Source organism: Monodelphis domestica, chromosome 2, assembly GCF_027887165.1.
Source record: "Monodelphis domestica isolate mMonDom1 chromosome 2, mMonDom1.pri, whole genome shotgun sequence".
Lineage (NCBI taxonomy): Eukaryota > Metazoa > Chordata > Mammalia > Didelphimorphia > Didelphidae > Monodelphis > Monodelphis domestica.
In genome coordinates this window covers 63,134,060-63,152,210 of record NC_077228.1, presented here as the reverse complement: position 1 = coordinate 63,152,210, position 18,151 = coordinate 63,134,060, and the positions used below count along the sequence as shown (strand labels likewise).

The 18,151-nt window shown below is 37.5% G+C and overlaps 1 long non-coding RNA gene across 1 annotated transcript; it reads left to right on the top strand.

Moving 5' to 3' along the window:
• The first annotated feature begins 2,719 nt into the window (after nt 1–2,719).
• Nucleotides 2,720–16,554, top strand: LOC103096809 (uncharacterized). The gene is made up of 2 exons (XR_461265.3): nt 2,720–3,013; nt 16,285–16,554. It is a non-coding gene; the product is annotated as an uncharacterized LOC103096809 (long non-coding RNA).
• The last annotated feature ends 1,597 nt before the right edge of the window (nt 16,555–18,151 follow it).

Genomic DNA, 18,151 nt, shown 5'->3' with positions numbered 1-18,151 from the left:
TGGCTGAACAAATTGTGGTGTATGTTGGTGATGGAATACTATTGTGCTAAAAGGAATAATAAAGTGGAAAAAAAAAAGAAATCTAGAAGGAAGACTGACGGGTTCAATTCCTCTCCTGGTTGATGCAGTGCTCCCCCACTGGAGCTAATGCTCCTTTCCTTAGAGCACTGCCTGTAGAAAATTTTCTATTTTGTTTCTTCCCAGAGTGGTTCAGGTTGTGCCCTCCAGTGATGATCCCCTCTATCCTTTCAGTGACAGAGTATTTCATTGGGACTTAGAAGCTAAATCCATGGCAAACAACTAAAAATATATTCAGTCCAACCATAAGTTTTACCCCTAACAGTATTGAGTGGCTAGTGTCGTGTTTGAACCACTGCCCTAGGTCCTATGACATAAGTAAAACTATGAAATGTACAAAATAAGGCTAGACAGTTAGCTTGGGACTAGACAATGGATTTCTGAAGGCACCTGGGCATATCTGTGAGTACTTTCCTGTGACTCCACTTGGACATGCCTTTTTAAATTTTATTTTGTTTCAATTCAATCTAATTTTATTTTCAGGTTCATATTCTCTCCCTTGAACTTCTCCCTTTCCCCCACTCAATTAAAAAACCAAAGAATTAAATTCATTACAAACATATATAGTTAAATCTCTGTGATGCTCTCAGAGAGGCACAAAAATATATCAAGTTAACAAGTATTTAGTAAATGTTATAGACATTGTTTATAAGTGGCACAGTGGATAAAGTCCTGGGCATGGAATCAGGCAGACCTGAATTCAAATCTAACCTCAGACACTTTCTAGCTATGTGACCCTGGGTGAGTCACTTCAAATTCTGTTTTCCTCATCTGTAAAATGAGCTGGAGAAGGAAATGGCAAATCATTCCTGTATCTTTGTCAAGAAAACCCCAAATGGGGTCACAGAGTCAGAGGACTAAAACAACTGAACAACTATATGCCAAGAACTGTGCTAAGCACTGGGAATAAAAAGAATTAAACATTTAACTTAATTTAATTTAATTTAATTTAAAACCTCTGTCCTCAAGGAGCTCACAGTGTAATAAGGGAGACACTATGTGCAAACAACTACATACAAACAAGGTATATTCAAGAAATAGCAGGATGGGCAGTAGTGCTTGGGCCTGCAAATCAGAAACATCTCTCCTCAGGGAATTTATATGCTTACTCCAACAAAATACTTTAAGACTGTGAGATTCCTCTAAACTCCTGGAGCAAGATGGCGCCTGGCCTTCCTGCCTCAAACCAGAGGGCCTCTGGACACTCTTTTAATGCCAAGTCGAAACCTGTGAAAACTTTTCTCAGACCAATTGAAGCTACCAAATTGGACTGTAAAACTTGCAACAGCAACAATCTCTCTTTGTCAGATTGTTAACTTCCTATTTTCCCCATTTCTGTAAAACCATTGGAAAGATCTTTCTCAGGGCTAGGTGATTTGACAGTTCTGTTCTCAGAGTGAGCAGGAAAATACATGTTAGGGCAGGATAAATTGAAAAGTATCAGAGGGCTGCAAAGGTTACTGAAGCACCTGGAAGGATGAGGGCACCCAGGCCCACAAATAAGATATGGATGTCTCCAGGTGTATAGAAATAGACATATCAATGTTTCCAAGAATGGGTTATTTTGTGATATCGGTGATAACAAAAGACAATATTGATAGAACACCTACTATGTGCCAAACACTGTGCCAAGTGATTCACGAAGTACCTTTATGTCATGGGATCCTCACCACTTTGGGACACAAGTGCTATTATTTACCCCATTTTATATAAGTGGAAACCAAGGCAGACCAAAGTTAAGTGATTTGCCCAGGGACAAATGGTCAGGGTCAGAGGCCACATTAGAACTCAGATCTTTATGACTCCACTGCAAGATCTAACTGCTTTATATCTTAGCAGGAGGTTTTCATAAGTTACTTTAACCAAATAAAATAAATCAGCACCAAGTGACCAAATTAATGATAAGCCTTTACAAACTAAGAAATGATCCAGGAAAGACAACACAGTGGTCCATTATGGAGCTTGTACCCAATGTCTTTCAATCATGGTGGCACCTAGCTATGGTTGAGTTACAGTGACGTAAAGCTCTGAAGAACCCAAGGGTATTCCCTTGCCACAAGGAGGTGTGAACAAGTGGGTATATATATATATATATATATATATATATATATATATATAAAGAGAGAGACAGAGAGACAGAGACAGAGAGAGACAGAGAGAGACAGACAGAGACAGAGACAGAGAGACAGAGAAAGAGACACACAAGGCAGAGAGAGGAACAAGACAGAAACAAACAGAAAGAGAAAGAGACAGAATGAAATAGAGATAAAGACTGAGAAAAAGAGACAAAAGAAAAGAAATAGATTGCGAGAGAACCAAAAAGAGAGTAAGAGCAATGGAGAAAGGAGGAGCAAGAAGGGAAGGAGAAAGAGAGACAAAGAAAGAGAGAGAATTGAAGGGAGAAAAGGAAAGAGGGAGAGAGGGAAAAAGAGAAACAGAGATGGAGGTGGAGAGAGAGATAAATGGAGGGAAGGATAGAGAAAAATAGACACAGTGATGAGGTAGATAGAGAAGGGAGGAGGGAGAGAGGGGGAGAGAGTAGAATAATGACTGGGACATTGAATTGTGAAGTAATTGCCCATGTCAGAACTAGTATGTTAAAAGCAGTACTAGAACCCACTCCATCCTAATCATGGGGCAAAGGAAAGGGTGCTGAACTTAAGAATCATAGCACCCTAATTCACATCCTGGCTCTGTTACTTCTTATCTTTTTAAACTTGGGCAGGTCCCTAAAACTTTCTGAGCCTTAGTTTCCTCAATTATAAAATAAGGGGATTAGACTGAGGGTCAGTACAGTACCTTCTGATTCTGGATCTGTGACCCTGTCTCTCATCCATCCATCCATCCATCCATCCTCCATCCATCCATTCATCCATCCATTCATCCATCCATTCATGAGACTAAAGTCCATCATTAATATAACCTCAGGGAAAAGGTAAGCTGCTTCACTATTTACTTTTGAACCATCCTTCTTGCTAATATTTAATTGGCTGACATTTCCAACTCCTCAGTCTCCCAGTTCTTCTGATTATCATTGCAAAAAGAAGCAATCCCTTCTAGCAGAAAGGAAGAAACTGCCACTTGGAAGAAACAGTTGTAGAACAGACCTGCTGTCAAAAATATATTGAGAAGGTCAGCTTGGGAAAGAGATGAATATTGTCATCGTAAATCCCCTTTTCTCAATTCTCCTAAAATAAGAGATAGGCAACTAGGTTACACATACACATAAATCACTGCTGCAATGTCTCTCTTGGGTGCAGGTGGAATTTCTGTTTAATTCAGAATTATTGACGGACATTTTTGATTTGTCTCTTCCCCACAGATCCCAAGGTCAATATGTATATTGGAAGTACAATTGCCCATGTCCTCAGGTCAAACCTTGGGCATTGGAATGGAAAATAAAAAATGGCAGATAGCTACTTGAGGGCAGGTACCAAATTTTATTTATCCATCTGTTCCCCAGAGTGTGGCATAATGCTCTGTACACTATAAGTCCTTAAATACCCACTTAATTGAATTTAATTACTTTTTCATATAAGCCATAGGCCTAGTCTATGAAAATGGTTGTTTTAAGAATGACCTATTGGTATTTTATAGAAAAAAAAAGAAATCAAAATGTACATTTCCTTATAAATAAATTCATATCATCGAATCTTGTTCATCGTTATATTTTTAGACCATATTATTTAATAAAATGACCTTAGCAAAGTATAAGCAAAGCATATGTATTCCTTACAGCAGCAATGGCTTGTGGAGGGGGGGGTAGAGTTATGGTATATACCTCAGATGTGACAACCCTTCAATACCTTAGTAGACAAGCTAAAAGGAGGGGCCTGTGGCTCTCAGAATTTATGTAGTAGGTTCTTGGTCAAACAGTTAATAAATGTCAGGAGGAAGAAGAGAAGAAAGGAAGGAAGAAAAAAAGAAACAACAAAGAAACAGAGAGATAAATGGAGGGAGGAAGGAAGGAAGGAAGGAAGGAAGGAAGGAAGGAAGGAAGGAAGGAAGGAAGGAAGGAAGGAAGGAAGGAAGGAAGAAGAAAGAAAAGAGGGTCAATGCTTGTTTTTAAAATTCACAAAAGAGAAGAGAAGGAAGGAAGCACAAAAACAAGACAACTTTCAAAGTTCATTGTTGAATGAATTCAATTTTAAAATAAAATGAAGCTATATGTAATGTTCATGGATTTGTGCATAATCTAGAGCCCAGATGACCTGAGTTTAAATCTGGTCACAGACACTTACTAGCTATGCAGTCCTTGACAAGTCACCTAACTTCTTTCTCTTTCATTTTTCTCAACTGTAAAATGGGGATATTAAAAGTACTTTCCTCTCAAGGTTGTTGTGGGGATCAAATGAATTTAATATTTGTAAAGTGCTTAGGAAATGTCTGGCACATAAAAGGCTCTCAGTAAATCCTTGTTCCCTTCCTCATATTCGTAAAAAAACCTAAAGGATTTGTGCATCAGTATAGAATTATTTGATTTGGCAAGTTTCTTATGGTTTGAGGAGTCTAAAGTCATCTCCTTGATGCTCTTGAAAGCCAAATAATTCCTTTCAAAAGAAAATGTTGTTGTCCAGCCAATTTAATTGACTATAACAATAATTACAGTAACTAAGTGACAGAGTGAATAAAGCCCTAGACTCAGAAACAGGAAAACCTGAGTCAAATCTAATGTCTGTCTCAGTTTCCTCATTTGTAAAGTAGGGATAATAAAATCATCTACTTCCCAAAGTTGTTGTGATAATCATATAAAATATTATTTGTGAAATTCTACATAAATTTTTGTAGCTCAGTCATTTTAGTCTTGTCCAACTCTTTATGATCCCATCTGGTTTTGTTTGTTTGTTTTTTGCAAAGATACTAGAGTGATTTGCCATTTCCTTCTCCAGATCATTTTACAGATGAGGAAACTGAAGCAAGCAGGGTTAAGGGATGTCCAGAGTCACACAGCTAGTAAGTGTCTGAAGCCAGATTTGAACTCATAAAGAGGAATCTTCCTGATTCCAAGCCCAATGTTCTAGCCACTATACTACCTAGCTGCCCTCTAATGCTTTGCTAACACAAAAATTGTTGCTATAAATATTTGAGTGCAAAAAGGTTCTTTTCCTTTTTTTCCATATCTTTGGGATACAGAACAAATAATGGTACTTCTCAATCAAGAAATATACAGTTTTAAAGCCCTTTGTGCAGAGTGCCAAATTGTTTTCTAGAATGGTTGGATCAGATCACAAGGCTATGGTCTCTCCATAGCTGATTACTCATGGTGTCTCTTCACACATCCTACTCCAACCAAACTGGTCTACTTACTCTTATTTTCTATACATAACATTCTATCTCTTCTCTCTATGTGTTGGCATAAGCTATCCCTCATTGCCTGTAAGAATATCCCTCCTCATCTCTGACTCTCTCAATGCTCAACTTAAATGATACTTTGTTCAAGAGACCTGCTTGATTTTGTTAGTAAATGATATGATTCCAAAATAACTTTGTAATTATTTTATAGACATCGAATATTTACTTAACTCTTTCTACAATGCCTGACACATGGTAGATTCTTAATAAAAGTTTATTGACTCTCAGTGAATATGTTATAGTTTATAAAATTTTGAAAGCAAGGACTATCTTACATTTGTCTGCATATCCTTGGTACCTCGCACAGTCCTTTTCACTCAGAAGATGACTAATAAATATTTTTTAATCAGTCAATGAACTTCATCCTCATTACTGGAAAAACAGCTTAATGACTTCACTTCTTAGGTGCCATTTACACCCCACCAAATACAAACTGGGCACTGAGGTTTTTGTGTCCAAATGCAGTCGTCCTCATTTGGCAATATTAAAAATAGATCACATTTCCACGATTCAGGTATTTATCCTGAATGCTTGTTTTTCCATACATTATTTTTTCTATTTCATGAGATGATTATGCTTACAATCTTTTTTCATCTTTCATGTATTATATTTTTCAAATTTATATACTACAAAATTCTTGTCTTTGGATGCCAAGTATCTCCATTTGACAAGGAAATCTGAGAGTACTTGGCCTGCTCATCATTGCAACTATTTTATATCAGTTATACTTTTTTTTAAAAATCAGAATCAATATCCTTACCTTTATCCATTTGCCATTTTCATTCAAAAGCTTGTTTTAGTAAGTTAGAATAAAGCTGTTATAATTTTATATGGTGGTCTTCTACTTACATTTTTTTCTAAGTTTATGTTGATTTAGACATTTACTTTAAGTATGAATTCATGTATATCGTTTGAGGAGTAATTTATCAGGAGCCAGCCTTTCCTATTAATAATATTTCCCAGTATTCACCATATCTAGTTTGAACTTCTTTTGAAGAAGATATTTTTCTTGAAGAACTTTTTCTTGAAGAAAATATTCATGATAATCAAACTTTAGAATTCTGAGTAGTTCACTAACTTTTGGCCTCTTTTATTTCTTGATATATTTTCTGGCATATTCTTCAGCTTTTCTATGCTTACATTAGGGTATAGAAAGTCAAAGAGTTTGAAAGAAACTTAGAAGCCATCTAACCCAAACCCTTCATTTTAAGGATGAGGAACCCAAGGGTGTTGTCTAATAATACACAAACAGAAAGCAATAGAGCTGAGTTTATAACTCACTTTCTGTAACTCCACATTAATTCATCAGGGGTAGCAGATCCTGAAAAGTTCTAGTTGACCATAGAATTAGACTTTAAAGGAAGGAAAGTGAGGTCAGGGTAGGGGTGATGATCAGGGAAAATGAGTGGTGAGAGGAGTGGCAATGTTTTGGTAAGTGAAGATAGGAAATAGATTTAGAAAGAGTGAGGCATAAAGAGAGAGTAGAAGGTGATTATGGTCAAATAGGTTTCAGAATTATGTGATTAGAAATGGTATTGTTATGGGAGATATTGTATCTTTCATGAGCGTTGAGATTGGTGAACTGAGAAATTTAGAGGGCAGGCTGTTAGGATATTGCTTTTACCTTTTTTTACCTCTTGCTTTCACCCTAGGACTTTGTCTTGAGCCCTTTTATCATCTTTCTACAACTAGATAGGACAATGAATAGAGGACTGGGTCTGAAGTCAAGAGGATGTGAGCTCAAAAAGAGTGTCATAAATTTATGAAATTTATGAGTTCTGAGCAGGATAATCATTTAAGCTCTGTATGCCTCATTTCCTCATCTATAAAATGAGTATAATAATAGCACCTATGTTCCAGGATTGTTTTAGACTCAAATGAGAAAATATTTGTAGTGTTTCTCACCATGTAATAGGGATTATATAAATGCTAGCTAGCTATTACTGTTATTTCTTTCAGTAATCTTATTAGTTTCCCTTGGGCTCCACCAATATCACTATGCAGATGAAGCCTAAATTTAAAGCACTCATCTCTCTCCTAAATTATAGTTCCAAATCCCTTTTAGCGTGGTAGATATCTCCAGCTGGATAATGTTCCATTGACATCTCAGACTCAATATGAACCAACTAGAACTAATTTTTCCCTTAGATCCTTCTCTCTCCTCAATTTACTTATTAGAAGAGAGGGGAGGGAGAATGAAACTATACAGTTTTCCTAAGAGGAAAGGCTAGGAATAATAACTGCAGGTTTTCTTTTATACTGTAGATCTCCCACATATCCACCCACCATCCTTACTCCAGCCAACTTTCCCATCCTATCCATATATCTGCACTCTGTTCACCTGGTAAGAATTTCAAATAGCCTTTTTTCAGGTGTCTCCTAAGAAACCATTAACAAAGGAGTTTCCATAATGCTCCTTAGGTATGGTCCAACCTCCCTAACCAATTATTGAAGCAGCTGAGACATAGCTTTAGGGAGATTTCAATCAGCCAACCAATAATTATTTTTGAACATCTATTCTTCATTTCCATACTGGGTAACATGCCCAGGAGACTGAGGGTGAAGTTGCAAAAGAAGTAAAGATACGGTCCCTGCTTTCAAGGTACTTATAATGTAGTTGGGTAAATTAGACATGTAGACATGAAATAATTAGAAAACAACTAAAATCTCAGAATACATCTGGTCCATATGGAACCCTAATAAGAATCCCTAAAATATACAATAAGGTGGTCACCCAGCCTTTACTTGAAGAACTCCAGCATAAGAATGACTTCTACCACCTGAGATAAGCCTATTTTTTGGGCTTCACAATTTCTTTCATGTGTGGCCCCTTTAGTTCAACCAAGCAAGACAAATCTCAGCCCCCTTCCTTGTGATAATCCTTTATTTGTTTATACATCTTTCCTTGAAGAACTATAATGTGAGAGAGAGATTAGCATAAATTCTTAATTGTGTACTGGCTCTAAATGAATCATAGTTCAGACAAGGGAAAGCTCAATATGGGCTGGTTCAACTAGAAAGGTGTTCATGGAAAAGGAGGCTGGGTAGGATGAATTGGATTTAAATGAGGAGAGTGAGAGAAGATCTTTCAAGCAGGGATAACAGCAAGAGCAAAGGCCCAGTGGGGAAATCTTGAGTGTAGTATGGGTAAAAGACTCTGAGTAAATCTGCCTGACTTGAGGGGAACCCCTGTGTTGGGGCAAAGCTATAACTATCATGCAGAGAACAGGGTTAAATGATGGACCAGATTTAATCACTGCCAATTAAATAGCGATAAAAGTAATGTTCTACAACTGGGCTGAAAATATCAGCTGCTTCCAATAAAGGAATGCTAGACAACAACTTGTGTGTTTTGTTTTGTTTTTCTTTTGAATATGGTTTTAGTGCCCTGCAGTCTCTAAGAGTCAACAACACTGATAAGGCTACGAGAAAAGTCAACAATCATAAGGCATATTGAGAACCCATACTATCTGGAATGAGAAGATGGTTCCGCTACTGTGGTCTGGAAAGATCATATTGTATATGGCAGACTGTGATCACATCTCAGTACTGAATTTTAGCAAGAACATTAAGAAGTATTGAACAAAAGATGGAATTATACTAATTCTATGTTTATAGGACACCTAAGTGGTGCAGTGGATAGAGCCCTGGGCTTGAAATTAGGCTAGTCAGTAAAAATATTCTGGAGAACAGAAAGTATGAGTCACTAGATTTTGTTCATAGAGTATGTGGAGAAGGGTAAGGAGAGTGAAGACTAGAAAAGTCATAAAGCATAAGGCATCTAGGTGATTCCATAGTACAGAAAGTGCTGGCCTAGATTCAGGAAGATTCAGCTTCTTAAATTGAAATCTAGCCTCAGATACTTACTAGCTGTGTGACCTTGGTCAAGTCACTTAACCCAGTTTGCCTCAGTTTCCTCATTTTTTAAATGAGCTGAAAAGGGAAATTGCAAACCAATCCAGTTTCTTTGCCAAGAAAACTCCAAATGAGGTTACAAAGGGTCAGACAGGACTGAAACAACTCAACAACAAGGTACAACTGTTGTTCATCTCTAAGCAATAATTCTTTGTTATGTTCAGCATCAAATCAGCTTTTACTCTTTAAAAACAAATTGACTGGCTGGGACTAAAGCACAGAAATGAAATAACAACAGTGATTAAATTGTTATTGTAAATTGAGATTTACCTGTTATTTTTATAGACCTCCAGCATCATTGTCACTTGTTAACAAGTCTATATTTGGAGAGATTGCTCCAAATACCTGAAGAGGTACCTACAGTGATACAAGATGTGTAAGACAATCCAGGAAACAGAAAGGGAAATAGAGTGGAAAAGATTTAGGTTCTATGGAGGGGAAAATAGAAGCAATATGTTGGAATATAACAACCTTCTGGAAAAGAAGGGGGAAGTAGATGAGGAGTTTGGAAGGTATCACAAGTCTGAAACAAAGGGATGATATTTTTGTGATGAAAGAGTCTGATTATCTAAACTGTCAATCAATTATTTATAAATTACCTACTATGTGCCAGGTGTTATGCTAAGTGCAGTGATACAAAGAAAAAAAAACAGTGCTTACTCTCAAGAAGACTATATTCTAGGGGGTGGTAGGAGGGTAGGGAAAGAACATGAATCATGTAACCAAGGAAAAATTTTCTTAATCAATAAAATTAAATTTCAAAAGAAATAAAAGAAGGCTATATTCTATCAAGAGACAATATTAAATGAATGAATTTATGAACAATGCAGGAAAAAACACAAGGTCATTTTTAGCAGGAAGGCACTAGCAACTTGGTAGCTCAGGAAAGGCTACATGTAGATGTAGTTCTTCTTGAGTGGAGTTTTGAAGAAAATAATGTATTCTTAGAGGTGGAGGTAAATGAATCCTAAGTAAAAGTAACAGTCATTTCCAAGGAATGGAGATGAGCAATCATATGTAAAGAATAACATGGAGGTCAGTATGGATGGCTGGAGTGCAGAGTGAAGTATGAGGAATAATGAAATATTAAGTTGGAAAGATAGATTTGGACCAGGTTGTGAAGGACTGGTAAATCTCCGTCCCTGTCAAAAACTGAGCAACTAACAAAAAAGTATGAGATCGCCTCAGACACTTCCCAGCTGTGTGACCCTGGGCAAGTCACTTGACCCCCATTGCCTAGCCCATACCACTCACTCTTCTGCCTTGGAGCCAATACAGAGTATTGACTCCAAGATGGAAGGTAAGGGTTTAAAAAAAAAAGTATGAGATTACCTAACAGGGAATTTCATCCTCCAAAAAGTGGATGAAGCCATGAAGGGAACCACTATTATGGATCACTTTCTGACTACTTTGAAGGAACTAGTTGCCAAAGAAGAAATGGTAATAATTTTGTAAGGAAGTGATCCCTCCAACTTAAAAGGATTAATAATAGAGAAAGAGAAGAAAGAAGGACACAATATAATGTATATCTCTGATTTTCAGAGCACATTTCAAAAGATTAAAATAAAAGATAGATAAAATTTCATGTTCTAAAATTTATAAAATAGGGGAAATAAATCCATGAAAAAAAAAACAAAAACAATTCCCATGAAGAGAGGAAAGGGAAGAACTGGCTTATCAATGATTTGGATAAAGAAATTCTTGTTATATTTTACAGATTTCAAATCATACAAAGCTAGATGGCATAGAGAATATCTTAGATAGCAGAATTTGGAAACAGAAAGATCTCAGCAGGCTAGTATGATGGACTGAACTTTGTATAAATGGAGATTTTGAGCCTTTGGACTTCATCCCCCATAACTCCCTTAAAATTCTTAAGACAAAAGATTCCTCTATATGAGAGATTAAAGCAGAAATGCAGGCCAACAGGAAAATTCAATCAAAAATTTCAAATACTTACATGACCTAATGAAAAATACTGATCCCATCCAAAACAAGTCTGAGTTTTGTGAGCCTGCTCCTGAACCACAAATAGAGGACAAACCTTTTTCTCCCAAAATGGAGATGAGACACCCCTCTTGTATACATCAAGTACAGACCCTTCTCTCTAGTACTCTGCAACATCTCTCTCATGCTCTGCAACTCCTGGCTGATCTTGCCTCCCTTGATCCTTCTTCTAACCCCCATCCTCTCCTGCCCTTTCTCTCACCCCATGACCAGCCCCAACTCCAAAGAAATCTCATGTTGTTACCATACCTGTTCTTACCCTATTGCCTCAGCATCCCCACAGTCAATTTCTAAGGAACCACAGACATCAGATTACTACTATGAAGGCCTTCTCCCATTAAGGGAAGTGGCCAAAATAGGACTAAATGGGGATGTGGTGACCCTAAGACACCATATTCCTTTTACTCACCAAGAAATTAGAGAACTGAAAGATAATATACCTTCATTTGAATTCAAACCTTTGGTTGTGACCAAGAAGATGGCTGATATTTTTTATCAATATGACCCATCCTATAAGGATGTTAAGAATTTGCTCAATGCTTTTCTAATGGAACATGAGAAAAATAAAATCATCTCTCATGTTAACAAGATCTGGGAGTATAGTGTATCACACTCAGGATCCTGCATGAGATTATAAAAGTACCGCAGATTGGTTGCAATTACATTGTTGTAGGGATGCCATTATAGCAGCTATGTGAGACTGCTCCAAGGCTACAGAAGCATGGTCAAAATTTGAAAGGCTTAGACAATCAGATAATGAGACACCCTCACAATTCATGGATAAGCTCATTGAGCTTGAGGGGCGATATCTAGACCTTGATATTTCTAAAGACAAAGATTTTAAGCAAATAAGGAGACACTTTGTCAAGAACTCTTGCAGGGTGGTCCAAGATTATTTTAAGATGCATTGCCCACAGTGGCCTCAGATGGACCTTGAAGAGTTGAGAAACACTGCTTCTTGTGTCTTTAAAGACCAAAAGGAAAAACTGGAAGAGGCTAATAATATCATAGAAATCTTGAGAAAACAAATCAACGTTTTGGAGGATAAGATTGATAAACAAAACAAAGGACATGATGATCAACCAATGGCACTAGCCCTTCTCCAATAACCCAACTATCAGTCCCTTACCTGCCAATTCTGTCATAAGAAGGGTCACATAATGATGAACTGTAGGAATTTTTCCCAGGTACTGATGAACTATACCAACCAGAGAAATTCTTACAGGAGCAATTACAGGAATGATAATTATAATGGTGATTTCAGGAATCATAAATTTAGGACTAATAATAATCCTATAATCCTAGGGACATAAATCAGGCACCTGACAACTTGTACCAAATGACCCCACAGCAGTATATTTTGAGTGGAGCTTGCCCCTGAACCATCAGGGAGCTACTGCCCTTCAGGGAGAAGCCCAAAGATTATGAAGGTGTACAGGTGGGGGGGGGGGTGTAAATGGAGCACAGGAATCAGAATATAAAGCCTTTGATTTCTAGACCCTGATGTCTTACTGTCTGTTGTCCCCATCTACTGCCCCCCATACTGAGTAAGACCCATGTAACATTAAAGGTTGGTAACACATATTATGATTGCCTTTTGGACACTGAAACTTCTCAGTCTGTATTGAAGAGTATACCTGATTCGTATTGCAGTTCTGTTGTTTTAGTTAATGTCAGGGGGATATCAGGGACACCCCTAAAGGTTCCCAAGCTTTCCCCTACAATAGTGTCCAAAGGACCCCTTAGTGTGGAACACTCCTTCCTCTTAATGCCTGGCTCCTCTTTAAATTTACTGGGGAGAGACCTTTTGTGCAAGCTTAGGGCCACAATAACTTGCTCTCCAGATGACACTGGAACTGCCTGAGGAATCCTTATCTTTACTCCCTGTATTTCTTTCAGATACTCATGAAATGAAGGAGACTCCTATTTTTGAGATCCCAACTGATATACTTGAGTCTCTCTGGGCCACATCATCTTCTGATGTTGGCCTACTTAAATCAGCTGACCCAGTCCAAATTCAAACAAAATCTCATCCCTTCTCTGTCTTTCATGGTGTGGCAAACTTTCTGTAGTCCTGCCTACTGACTGGGTAAATGCATTATTGCTCAAATCATTTTAATTGGGCCCTGATTCAAAGACCTGTTATAGATTTGTTTTTCCTTTACTTAGACTTTTTTAGATGTAAGATTTTACATTTTGTATTTATCCACAAGTTATTTTGTCTTTTATTTGGATTTTTTCATGTTTTTGATTTTCTTTTGCAAACTGATTCATATACCTCATAACTCAGCCATGCATCCCTGAGTAATCCCTATGTTTGTTATTATTCACCTCAGGGGGGCCAAGTTATTATTGTGAACTTTGATTTAAATTTGAGCAATTTTAGGATAAGAAACTTGCTACCTACCAGAATCCAGAATGAGCCATGAAGATAGATGCCTGCTATAAGATAGATGGATAGATAGATAGATAGATAGATAGATAGATAGATAGATAGATAGATAGATAGATAAGACAGAGACCACATGCTGCATCAGATGATCCAGAGTGAACTTTGTGATGTGACTTGGACTATGGGGGATTGAATTGCCTTTGTTTTGAATGTATACTCTTATGCCAAAGAGGACTGCCCCCAAATTGGCTTTTTGTCAACCTAGTAATCATTGATTTTGTTCTATTTTCATTTTATCTCCAAATTATTGCAATTTTTAAGTTGATTGTGTTTCCATGATCCTTTGGGGGAATCTGCTTTCCCAATAGGATCATAGAGGGGATATGTATAAACTGAGATTTTGAGCCTTTGGACTTCATCCCCCCAGAAGTTTCTTAGAATGTCTCAAAATTCCCTTTTCCTGCATCCCTGCGTTTTGCATGATGCATTTTAAATGGCTGTAACTCCTCCTTCTTCATCTTTTTAGACCTGTGACCAGATGAATTCAGGCAGTTCTTTTGCCCTAGTTATTATTAATAAAACTCTTGGAATATAATATGTAGTTATTGATTATTAATTTTGAAATCCACAACTTGCTGAGCTGCAATTTAATAAAGGCAAATCTGAAGTTCTGCACTAAGATGGAAAAAAAAACAATTTCACAAAAACAAACTAGGAGAATCATGGTAAAGCAGGAAGTCACCTAAAAATGATATGGGACTTTTAGTGGACTACAGGCTCACTATAGGTCAAGAGTGGGACTTTGCAATTGTAGCAACATAAGAAGCCAATGTGATCTTAGACTGACTTGAGATCTATAGTATCCAAAATAGACTAAACAATAGCCTTGTTTACTTTGCTCTGGTTAGCTCATATCTGGAATATAATTAATAACAATAATACTAACATTTCTATAGTTTTTACTATATACCAGGCACTGTGCTGAATGTTTTAAAATTTGTAACTTATTTGATTATCCTCACCACAACTCTGAGAGGTAAGTGCTATTGTGATTCTCATTTTATAATTGAAGAAACTGTATCATTTTCATAAAACCTAAGATTAAAAAAATTTTTGAGAAAACATTTCAAGAAACAAAGCTCAATAACTCCTTGAATCAAGAAAATGAAGTTTTTGGAGAAAGTGCCATGAAGAAACCTCCACTGCATCAAGAAGAGCTAGAATGAACTTTGGGGTATAATTGATTGAATTGAAGGGGGTTGAACACATTTATTCTGAATGTAAACTCTTATGCCAAAGGGGGCTTCCCCCAATTGGCTTTTTCTCAATTCACCTAACAAATATTGGTTTTGCTCTCTCTCTTTCTCTCTCTCTCTCTCTCTCTCTCTCTCTCTCTCTCTCTCTCTCTCTCTCTCTCTCTCTCTCTCTCTCTCTAACTATTATAGTTTCCTCTTGGAAAGTGCAATATTGTATGCCCCTTTAGCTAGAAGACCTTTAGAGGTATAAACTGGTTATGTTAAATGATTCATTGGGGAGACTAGTCTCCCAAAGAATCACAGGGGGATTGTGAAGTGTGAATCAGACTTTACCCCTACTTAGTACCTCACCAGACAATAAGTAAGGGAGTTTGCAAGTTACTTGCTAAAATGAGTGATAAGTCCAGAACTCAACACTGAGTTTTCAAGTCACTTGCTATAATTGGTGATAACTAAATAAGTCAGAAACTTGTGAATCCTTTGATAAGGTTAATACCTTCAGAGGGTGAGAGTGGATCCCACAGACACTGCCCCAGCCCCCCAGCAGTGCTAGGCAATTTGGAAGCTGTGATTGGCCCCTGTGAAGAGGAGAAGGGGGAAGAAGTCACTATAAAAGCCCTGAACTTCTTCAACTGGGGGTAGTCTTCTGGACATAGTCTTTGGGAGATTGTCTTCAGAAGTAGGCTTTGGGGAGTAGTCTTCAAGGGAGCCTCACTGGAGACTCCAGCTTAGATCTTGGGCTTGAAGCTTTGGCTGGTGACCTGCCTTTAGAAGGTGGCTTTGGATTTTGACCTCGACTTTGACTTGGACCTTGGCTCTTGGACTTTTTCTTGAATGGGTGATTAGCTGGTCTTTCCTTTCCTGACTTCCTGGAGAGAGATTAATTCTGGAGAGGCCTTCCCCTCTTGGAGGAGGCTGTGTTAGTGGAACACCTGGTCCTCCAGTTGAGGATTAACAAGCCCTGACACATTGAGCTGAGCACTGGAGTAATATTTAGTGTTATAGGCTAGACATCTTCTCTACCATTTTTTAAAATTTCTCTACTTTTACCGTTTACACCTCTTTGTAAATAAACGCTATTCAAAGTCATGTTGACTTTGAGCTATAATACTTTAAATAATATTAGACATACTGTAAGATAGCCTGAAATGAGAACCTAATTTCTAAGATATCTTCAAAGCCAGGCTGAACAACTTCTGTAAGAGATTAACAGTGAGGTCCCTTTCTTCTAGATTTCAGAATTCCCATGTCTGTTATTAAATAATTTCATTTTGTCCCTTCTAGGTCCTGAAATTGAATGGATTCCCACATATACACATGAGTAGGTGTTATATCATCCTCAGGAAGAAAATTTTGAGATGGAAGGAACATTGGAAATCAACTAGTTCAATTCCCTCAAGAAATTGGGGTCCACAGATGTGAAAAAATCTGCCCAATGTCACATAGATAGCATATAATAAGGAGACCTACTCTTTTGGTGCAGCTCATAAATATTACAATCAATTCTTTCTACCACCTTCCCCAATAAGAAATTAAAAATAACCAGGTGTTCAAGGGAATTGTTGGGGATACTGTTTATCACCATGAGGTGTTTTACTGGTGAATGCCATGCCAAAGTCTCACATTTATTCACCCTAGTATGAAAAAACCCTTTAGAAATACCTCATTAAAGGTCACTCCCTTTGTTAAGGAGCACTGGAATTCCTTTGTCATTGCATAGCCTAATTGGAAAACTATAAGAAAAGTGATTTGCATTTGGCTGAGTTCTTCTTAACTAAGTGGTCTCTTTCCCATTTTCCAGATTCTTACCTCAAGAGGCTGCAGATCATTTATGTCTTCCCTTTTATCTCAGTAGTTTGTACAGATTTTCAGCAGTTCTTAGAGGAATATCTATTATCTAAGCTCTCTCACTCTCTGTCTCTGTCTCTCTCTATGTCTCTCTGTTTCTCTCCATCTCTCTGTTTCTCTCTACCCACTATCTCTCCCCCTCCTTTCTCTCTCTTTCTCTCTGTCCATTGCTTTTGCTTTATTTATCTTCTCTTCCTTACCTCCCACACCCTCGTGACAAATCCACTTGAAAATTACTCTGGTGAATCACCCCCCAGATATTGCATTCCATTTATATGTACCTTTTCCCAAGGTGAATAGAGAGGTTAATAGAAATACAGTCTCTTTCTGGCCTCCATCCTTGGACAACATAGACTGTCATAAGGAGATCAAAGAATTCTTTGGTCTGTGGCTTCAATTACCTGACATGACTCCCCATTAAAAAGAGACCTATTGTCTACTTTATAAATTATCCAGTCTTCTCAGTCCTTCTCATACTGTCCTTTTCCCATTAATGATGATAATAACAATAATAATAACAATAAATAGACACTTATTTATATAGCACTTTAAGATTTTTGAAAGACCTTAAACACATTTCATTTGATCCTCCCAGCATCCCTAAGGTAAGCTTTTTATTATCTCCATTCTACAGATGAAGAAAGAGAGTCCAATAGAAGCTAAGTGACTTGCCCAAAGTCATATAGTCAAGAAGTACTTGAGGCAACATTTGAACTCAGTTTTTTCTGGTTTCACATCCAGTACTCTACACAGTATGCCACCTAGCAATACCCTCAGATGATGGAAAAAGGAAATGAAGATGAAACCTCTATCTTAATCACATGCTTGTTACCCCAATTGTAAAAGATTGGGCAAGAAGACTGAAAACATTTGCTAAACTTCAAGGGTTTGGGTGGTTGTTTCTTGTGGTTCGTTATTGTTGTTCGATTATCTCTGGATTTCAACTAACCATTCTCTGATATTGTTCATTTCCTCTGGATCATCAACCAGAATTATGACTCCCTTAGAGTGAGCTGTTCTCTGAGAGAATGCCAGCTCAGCTGATAAGCAATGAGTGTGACACAGCAGTTTCTCTTAAAGTGATTTTCTCACAGTCTGTCCTCTGCAACCTTCATCCAAGATAACAGACCTTATGGATCTGCAAAATAGCCAAGGGGATTTATTCCATGCTGAGGAAGGGATGGAGAGAAATATGTAACTTGAATCAGATCAAGTATTGGGGATGTATTTTCTGCCTTGGGTATGAAAAGCTAAGTGGCTCAGTGGCTTGAGAGCCAGGAGGTCCTGGGTTCAAATGTGGCCT